Genomic DNA, 7,902 nt, shown 5'->3' with positions numbered 1-7,902 from the left:
ACGGGGGGGGGGGGTGGCAAGCTGCTGGATGTGAAGCCAGCCTGGCTCCGCAACACCCCCCAAAGCACAGGGCCCAGTGCAGTTGCCCCGATTTGTCCCCCCTGCCAGAGAAGACCGATGGCCACAAGAGCTGTATGTTTCACCCAATTTCCTCTTCATACAGAGAAAAGCAGTTAACTGTGTTAGTCTGAAGTTAGACACAAGGCAGGAACTTGGTCGGAACTGCATAAACATTCATAGCCATGCATCTGGCAAAGCAAGCTGCTGCCTATGGCTGTGTACATACATTCAGTTCATCCAGGACAACTCTCCCAGGTATTTTTTTCCTGAGAGAATAAACCGATCTGTACAGAAGTTCAGACAGAGCAGCAAAGAGCCTGCAGCATGGGGGCTAGGCAGCCAGGAGTCCCTAGAGCAGCAGTTGTCAACTGGGGGTACGTGAGCCCCCGGGAGTAGTTGGAAAGGGGCTAGGGAGTACGCATGGGTGGGCAGGGATGGAGTGCCCCCAACCACCACCTCCCAGGAGCAGGGCTTGGGGGACACACATCCAGACAAGGGCAGCGGCTCCCCTCTGTGGGAGGGCTGCACAAGTGCGGCCCAGCCAGCGGGACACAGGGGGGCGCGGATGGGAACTCGCATGCAGCAGAGATGTTAGGGGCAGGCTCTGTGCCATGTACAGTCCTCCAGACTTCCCCTCCCCCGTGCTGTGTTCCAGCCCAGCTGCACCTGGGCAAGGAGCATGTTTGTACACTTCCAGCACTCAAGTGCTGTAATGAGATTCAGGCAGGGTCAAGCCAGGAGCAGAACACTCCCCACAGGTGCTTCAGCACTTGGTTTTTTCAAACCAAAGTACTTGGGGGGGGGGGGGGGGGCGTGTTCTGCTTACACATGCTCTCCCTCCCACCCTGGGACCAGATGGACAGAGAGCACGCTGAGATTGCAGAGGCTCTGTTTGCTGCCTGTACAGGAGCTGTATCTCCCGAGAAATATTTTCTGGAGAGCCACTTCACTTGGGTTGTGCCAGGGTGGATTTGATTTAAGTCAACTCTATCTGAATCGCCGCTAAGAAAGTCTGTCAATTTAATCGTTGTTCCATTCATCTTCTTCAAAACAGCTTCCTCCCGAGAAAGTGCACTTCTCATGGTTTCATTCCAGAAATCAGGCCTTGCCTTTCTTTGTTGCACTGTTTGCATTTTGACTCCGTACACAAACTTGCAGAGAGACAATAAGGCCGATGGGTAGGTAATCAGGTCTGTTATCTCTCATCTCAATATACTGCTGTTAACAAGGATGTTATCTCTGGAGACAAATCTACAGTTTGAGAACTGAAATTAAGCATCACAAAGATGCTTAATGGGATCTTCTAGACCAAGTATCGAGTCCAATTGAGTAGCGTGGTTTTCTTTAATTTTTAAGAATTTATAGAGAAGCCTTGGGGAACCCCCCAGGGCTTCGGCCCCTAACAGTCCATAGACTGTAGTAAACTATTTAAGACTTTTCTAAAAAGGCTACATGAATATACTGTTGCAAATCATAATTAAAAGTACAGTATAACCTCAAATCTGGGGTGCTCAGGACTGAGCACCTGCTGACAATTTGAAAATGCTAGATTTTTGAAATCCGTGCAGTGGCTGGTTGCAAAGCGGGGGAGGGCAGCGGTAGTGGCAGCTGGTCCCAGAACAGTGGCTGCACGCGGAGCTGTGGCGTGGCGAATGCCAGTGGTAGCCGCCACATGCAAGCCACATCTGGGAGAGCAGGGAGGAGTGGAAGCTGGTCCTGGAGTGGCAGGGGGAAGTGCCGGATTTTTGAGGTTATGCTGTAATATTCCCTATTCCATTATGAGATCTTTTAGCTTTAACACACCTTAAATTAAAACTAACTTTATATAGGTTTTTTTTAAAGCATCTTAACAACAACAACAACGACCAAATAATAAAATTAAATTTAAAAAAATTTGATTTCAATTTTGAAAAATCCAATTTTGAATTTTGTTAAAAGTTGATTTACATCCATCTTGGGTTGTTCAAGTTTTTTCTCCCAGAGTAAAATTATGAACTTCTATACCCTCGTGGTTTCTTCTGAAAGAGTAGGAAATGTCCCTGGAAAAAGTGAATGACTGTCCAAACCATTAGGTATCCAGGTTGTAGCCATATTGATCTAGAGAAAAAGGCAATCAGAACTCATAGTAGAGATGATATCTTTTATTAGACCAACCAGCTTTTTGCAAAAAAATTCTCTCTGTAATTGCAAGCTTTCAGGAACAAATACCCTTCATCAGGCATTGGAGAAAAGTGTAAAAGCTCTCCTAGGCAGAAATGAAAGTTCATATTTTATAGAATTCACAGAGGAATCAATAGATGGAAAACTCCTCCGAGCAGTCAGTTCATAGCTGGTATGAACAGCTCCTGTGAGGGCCTGTGATGATTTTTGCAAACGTCTTGTTGGTCTAATACAAGATATCATCTCTACTGTGAGTCCTGATTGCCTTGTCCAAGCCATTGAAACTTTATACCAAGGATGTCAGAGCTGATCCTCAGGCCAGACAGGACCTGTGCTGGATTGAGCACATAGGGCCCATAGACAAGGGACTGGCTGGCCCTGGGGTGCAGCCAGCAGAATCCACCCGAAGGCTGGCCCCACGCTCTCCATGCAGCATACGAGGCCAGTCTGGCATGTACTACATGCACCGCATGGATCCAGCCTGTAGCCTAGAGGCAACACTGCGGGCTGGATGATAAAGGACCAGATCCAGCCCACCAGCTGGATCTTTGATATCCCAGCCTATGCCTTTCAGGAGTTCCTCTTTAAGGTACCACCCTGTCCTGCCATCTTCCACTATAGAAAAAACATTTACTCTGTTAAGTTTTTGATAGAGACTCATAGAGTCTGCATATTTAAACTATTAAGACTTACGATAAAGTCTAGGCTTCAAAAACTTTTGTATTAAATTCAGATTTCCTTTGAAACAGGAAAAAGAAATAAACTAAAAATGCAAGAGGAAGAAAGAAAAACTGAAGTTACAAAAAATAGATCCTATTTTAATGGAAGAGTCCAGTTTGAAAAATCATCACCACAATCATTGGTGTATTAATTAATGCATTAAGCTCTGCTTCAGCCCAGCCAAGCCTGGCCTGCCAGTGAGGAAATGGGGGTGTATCCAGAGTCACCCTGGCTCACAGGAGGGAATCCAGGCATCCAGGGGGCCCAGCTTCACAGGTGAGAGGGAACCCAGGTGTCCGGGGGTCCCGGCCAGAAGACAATTATCGGAGAACATTATCAGCTCAAACAGCCAAACAAAGTCAACAGCTGATAATGTAAAATTTCCCTTTTATGATCTGATAGGCAACCAATATATTGTTGCACCTTGTGGCAGGTGTGCCCCTTCAGGGTCTGTCCACTGGTGACCCTGCCCACCTGTTATGAGCCAACCACCCGCCTTCTCACCTGCCACTCCTTGTCATCAGTTGCTTAATTAGAAGATGTTAATTAAGCGGGAGGCTGCCCATTTTACTGCCCCGATGCAAGGGGTCACTATCTGCAGCTCCTTTCCTCCCCTACACCGCAGCCCAAGCCTCACAGATGGTACTCACATAGTTTAGTCTGGGCCTTACTCTATTCTGGCCCCCTTGTCCTCCCGGGGCTCTCCATGGCCCTGCTTCGCTGGGCGCCTCACTGGGTGTTCGTCAATGCTGCCCCCCCTCTCCAGGGCTGAGGTTTCCACACGGCCATGGCTCCCCCATGAGGCCTCCTCCAACCCCCTGATAGCCTCACCCAAACCTCCGGTTCTAACCAGCAAACGCAAAACACAAGACCCTGGGCTATAACATAAAATCTAAGCTGTCCGACTAAACATCATTCAATCCCTACCAGGGAATTCTCCACCCCATAACAGCAATCAGGAGCTGCTCATGCAGTCAGGCTTCTCTCCTCTCTTTGCTCCAGCACAGCGCCTTCTCCCTTGGCTGCTAGCACAGAACTGCCAGCCTGGCCCCAGATCTGGGGTTTAAATGTGAGCCAGGCCCTGCCCCTGACTGCTGGCAGGTGTGGGTCACCAGCTAACTTTGGTTGCCCTGGCACCCAGCAGCTGGGGCTCCTCACTCACTGCTAGGGCTCTGTCCTACCAGTTTCCCTTTTCTAAAAGGAGCATGGCACCTAAGTGCTCAGTGACACACCTCTATAAAATATCATTTTGGAGGTGAAAAAGGAGATAACTTTGTTTCTCCCTATCAAATGAAAAATGGAAACAACATTCACTAATCTTAAAATGCTGAAGACTGTAGTGATCAGAAACAACCAATTCAATTCAACACTTATAAGTTACCTTGGTTCAATAAATCAGGTAGTTTTAAGTATCAAAGAAGTTTTGATAAGGGGACAGTCAGTTGTGTATCCAGACTATTTAAGATGATCATATTTAATTAAGAAAATAACTAACGCTTTTTTCATGCATTGTAATTGAATTCCAATTTCCATCTCAGCCACCTTTTTTTACCACTGTCACGGGGCACTCGGGTGCCCCGTTCCTAAGTAGGAATTAGGGCATCTGCTAATTGCCGGGGCAGCTCAGGTGCTGGTTGCCGGGGCAACCGGAGCAGGTCACATGGCCAGAAAGGGGCAGGGCCCGGCCTTTATAAACAGCCCAGGCCAGAGCCTAGCTAGCAGTTACCTTCTGGCTGCCGGAGGAGCAAGAGCTCTGCAGCAGAGTTGAGCTGGGTTGAGCAGACTGATAGACCAAGCAGCTGTATCATGTTACAGGGTAGAGAGAACCCTGACCGGGAGGCTGGGCAGGAGAAGCCTGTGGGACCGGAGTGTGCGTTATAGCCGGTAGGCTTATTGTTCTGTTACAGCCGTTTGGCTTATGGTTCTGTTATGTTAGTTGTGTAAATATACCGAAAGACCGGGTAAGGCTGTAGGGGTGTGAGAAGGCCTCACAGGAGCTCCCCAGTAGATTGGGGGTTCCTGGTGCCCTGTGTGGGCACACGTGGGTGGTGCCTGGAAAGGCACGGGTGTTCAGCGCCGAGGTGGCACAGCGGGTGGCCCAGTATGGGCGGTAGTTGAGAGGCCCGAGCAGGGCAGAGGATCCCGACAAAGGGTCAGGGGGCCAGGCACGACTTCGGCCATCTGAGCCCCATTTACGGAGCACCAGTGCGAAGCCTATGGGGGGGCTCGTGTTTGGCCCCGGGGGGGGGGGCCACACGAGTGGAAGCCCAGGGGGGTGCTATTAGAGAAATGAGCCCAGTGAGGGCGATTCCGTTAGTATAGAGAGCCCGGAGAAGGCGGAGTGAAGCCGCAGGAACGGGCATGTGCTAGGGATAAGCCCAGGAGAGGGCACGTATAGAAAAAGCCCCAGGAGGGGGCACGTATTCATGACAGTCACCCCAAGAGGGGTGCAGACGGGAAAGAGTCCCGGAGGGGCTCCATTGTAGGGGGAACCCCGAGGGGCCAAAGGAGCCAGGTAAGGCTTAGGCTGTCTGAGCCCAACTGGATACCTATTACTGACAGGGACCCTGAGGGGCCAGAGGGACCAGGTAAGGCTTAGGCCGCCTGAGCCTGGTTCGACACTTATTATTGACAAGAACCCAGAGGGGCCAGGCGAGGCTTAGGCCGCTGAGCCCGGTGGGGAAGAACACTATTTAGTAAGCCCAAGAGGGCTATAAAATAGAGGGGCGCCGGTGGCGTGACAAGCCCAGGGGCGCCGAGAAGGGGCGCTGGTGGCGTGACAAGCCCAGGGGTGCCAGGCAAGGGGCGCTGGTTGCGTGACAAACCCAGGAGCACCGAGAAGGGGCGTCGGTTGTGTGAAAGCCCAGGGATGCCAGGCAAGGCGCAGAAAGAGAGAGAGTGACCCAACATCATCCGGGACAGCTGCGAGGCTTGGGGTGTGCTAAGGGGGAGGTAGGAGGCACACATAGCCAATAAGGCTGGGGGTGTACCAGGTCACCCTGTCCAGAGTAGGAGCCCAAATAGTCATAGCACTGTGTCCAAGAGGACAGAAGGCAGCCTCCATTACTAAACTTCATAAAACCAAGACGTGGCAGGAGAGATAGAGGGTGTTGGAACACTTGGCACGGCAGGGGGCGCTAGAGGGATCACAGCCACCCCTAGGTCCCGCTCTGTGACAACCACCTTGGGATCTTTTCTAGCGTGACACAAGTCCAGTACAAAGATAATAATCAAATACATTAAATAAACCCTTCACATTTTCTAACATAATACAAATGTAAAGATTAAGAAACTTGATAAACTTATGTGAAACTATGTAATAATTAACCACAATTAAATGTGTTACTCAGGTTAGCAAAAACCAAACCAAACCCAATTTTAATGCAAGACCTATATTTACTTGCCAGTCAAAATCTTACAATTGTTATCTCTGACCAAGAGAATCAACCATTCTTTTGGAAAATAATTTAAAAAAAAATTTAAAAATGCAAAACAGAATTCAATCTGGATGTCCTGCTCAGTGATGAACTCTCAACTAAAATCAGTTGTTAAATGTACACGTGCAGGGTTAGAAAACAGAATCGGACCCTTGGAATGAAAATTCAGAGCCAAAAAGAATGGTTATTATGTGATCAACTGAGTTTTAATGTTATCTTGTGTGTCCATTTCCAACATCACATCTAACCTCTTACTCCATGCAAAGACCTTCCTCTGTTACATGTATATTATAAAAGGGCAAAGCCATGTGAATTGCCAACTCCTGGCAGAAGTGGGGGTATAACCTTGGAAGTCTAAATCAGCAGAGGAATGTTAAATACGGAGTCAGTGACCCCACTTCAGAAAAAAAATAAATCAGAGCAAATTCATTCCTACTCTGTTCCAAGAGAGGGAGACTCAATAAAAAGTTGTTCTTCCAGTTGGACAGCTTTGCTTTTCTGAAACCGGCTGACGTAAACTCTGAAACCATGCCCCCTAGGTTACTTTAGTCACAGGCACAGAAAAAGTCATGGGCGCCCTAAGCCTGGAGGCCCAGGAACATACTGGAAATAAGTTGAGGCCTGCGACCAAAGGCAGCGAGAGCAGCCTGGTGCACGGCCGAGCACGCAGGTCCAGGATAGCTGCGAAGGGCCCAGCTCCTTGGGAAAGGGCCCAGCAGGCTGGAGGAGGGGATGGACCCACGCTGAAGAAGGAAGCAGGGGGGCTTAACAGGTGCGGCTGTCAAGAGGCTGGCATTAGAGGCGGGGGAAAAGCCATGCGCTGGCACTAAGGACAAGGTCAGGAGAAGCTGGGAACCCTGAAGTTGCCTGTTGGTGGAAAATCCCAGGCAGGGGTGAGCCGAGGGCTGCAGGGACCTGCCCTGTGGTACTCCAAGGAGGGGCAGCTAGTTGGGGAGGGGGAGGGAGTGGGGGTAGACTTCCAGGAGCAAAAGATGGATTTGGGGACTCCCAGGGGTGGAGAGTGGATTCGGGGGGTGGAGAGGGGGCTATAGTTTCATGGAGGGGTGAATTTCCAGGGGTGAAAAGTGGAGCGGGGGGATTTCCAGGGGTGGAAGATGGATTCCGGCGCGGGGTGGGGAGGCTATATTTCCATGAAAGGGTGGATTTCCAGGGGTGAAGGGTGGATTTCCAGCCTCTGTCTATCACACCATGCAAGAAGGGGCTTTCCTGGTCTTTAAATGGAAAGAGTCCCCCCCTCCTCCCCGCAGTCCGGGAAAAGGGGGTGACGGCCTGGACCGAGACTGCGTCGCAGGCCCATGCTGTCCCGGGATCGCATGGACCCAGCACCGCTCCCCCCGCCCCAAGCGGAGAAGCACGGAGACCCGGAAGGCAAAAAACTTTTCCGGAGTTTGGCGGAGCCGCAACAAAGTATCGGGGGCAGGGGAGGGGATCGGGCCGGGGGCGCCGCACTCCCTGCTGCCCTCCAGCGCCCCGATCCGCGGGGAAACACCCCCCCCCCCCACGT

General features: G+C 50.5%; 1 protein-coding gene across 1 annotated transcript in view; it reads right to left on the bottom strand.

The window, feature by feature from the left end:
* LOC109299155 (tumor necrosis factor receptor superfamily member 1A-like) overlaps nucleotides 1–7,902 on the bottom strand; it is a 25,831-nt gene that overhangs the window by 17,689 nt on the left and 240 nt on the right. The gene's annotated exons all lie outside the window — the stretch shown is intronic.

This window comes from Gavialis gangeticus, unplaced genomic scaffold (assembly GCF_001723915.1).
Source record: "Gavialis gangeticus isolate Ggan-Ray unplaced genomic scaffold, GavGan_comp1, whole genome shotgun sequence".
Lineage (NCBI taxonomy): Eukaryota > Metazoa > Chordata > Crocodylia > Gavialidae > Gavialis > Gavialis gangeticus.
The sequence above is the reverse complement of the archived record's forward strand: the minus strand, read 5'-3'. Positions and strand labels throughout refer to the sequence as shown.